This window comes from Myotis davidii, unplaced genomic scaffold (assembly GCF_000327345.1).
Source record: "Myotis davidii unplaced genomic scaffold, ASM32734v1 scaffold112, whole genome shotgun sequence".
NCBI classification, from domain to species: Eukaryota; Metazoa; Chordata; class Mammalia; order Chiroptera; family Vespertilionidae; genus Myotis; species Myotis davidii.
In genome coordinates, this window is record NW_006284838.1 from 490,146 (window position 1) to 491,114 (window position 969).

General features: G+C 43.1%; 1 protein-coding gene across 1 annotated transcript in view; it reads right to left on the reverse strand.

Annotated features, from left to right (window-relative positions):
* NRG3 (neuregulin 3) overlaps window positions 1-969 on the reverse strand; it is a 1,107,294-nt gene that overhangs the window by 347,064 nt on the left and 759,261 nt on the right. The window lies entirely within an intron of this gene.

The following is a 969-nucleotide window of genomic DNA, read 5'->3' on the forward strand; positions in this document are numbered from 1 at the left end:
CAGGGGCTGCACCTAGGGATTGGGCCTGCCCTCTGCCACCTGGGAGCAGGCCTAAGCCAGCAGGTTGTTATCTCCTGAGGGGTCCCAGACTGCAAGAGGGCACAGGACAGGCTGAGGGACCTCCCCGCCCCACCGAGTACACAAATTTTTGTGTACTGGGCCTCTAGTATATATATAAAAGCCTAATCGACCGTCCAGTCATTTGACAGTTCGACCAGTAGCTATGATGGGCAATGACCACCAGCAGACAGATGCTCAACACAGGACCTGCCAAGCTGTGGTAACTTTGCAGCTGCAGTTTTCAGGTGACGCACCCAGAACCAGACAGGAGGGAGCCTGATTCCAGGGTGTGTCACCTGAGAACCACCCTCTCACAATACAGGACGCCTCAGAGGATGTCGGAGAGCCAGTTTCTGCACGATCCCCGCAGGACAGGCTGAGGGACCCAACCAGTGCACTAATCCGTGGGCCTCTAGTACATATATATATATATACATATACATATATATATATACATATGTATATGTAGATATATATATGTTATTTTGTTATAAGGAAGAATAGTCAAGATTTGCACATATTTTAAAACATTTTATTACATAAATTTCAGACAAAACAATATAATAAACCCTATCATCCTATCTAATAATAGACAAACGTGGTAATTGACGATACCTTCTCTAAACCTCCCATTGGCTAATCAGCATGATATGCAAATTAACCACCTCGGTGGGCTTCGCTCCCTTCTCTACTTTACTGCAGTCTCAGGAAGCCCTATTCTTGCAGGAATCTTCCTGCAATGGGCCTCTAGTCCTCTTTAATAATGATAAACTTGGGGTCAATTTTGTCTCATTTGCTGCCCTCCAATTACTATCAATTAACCTCGTATAACTTCATCCATACATATATTTTAGAATCTATCTATACCTGACAAACATCATATATATATATATATATATATACATATAT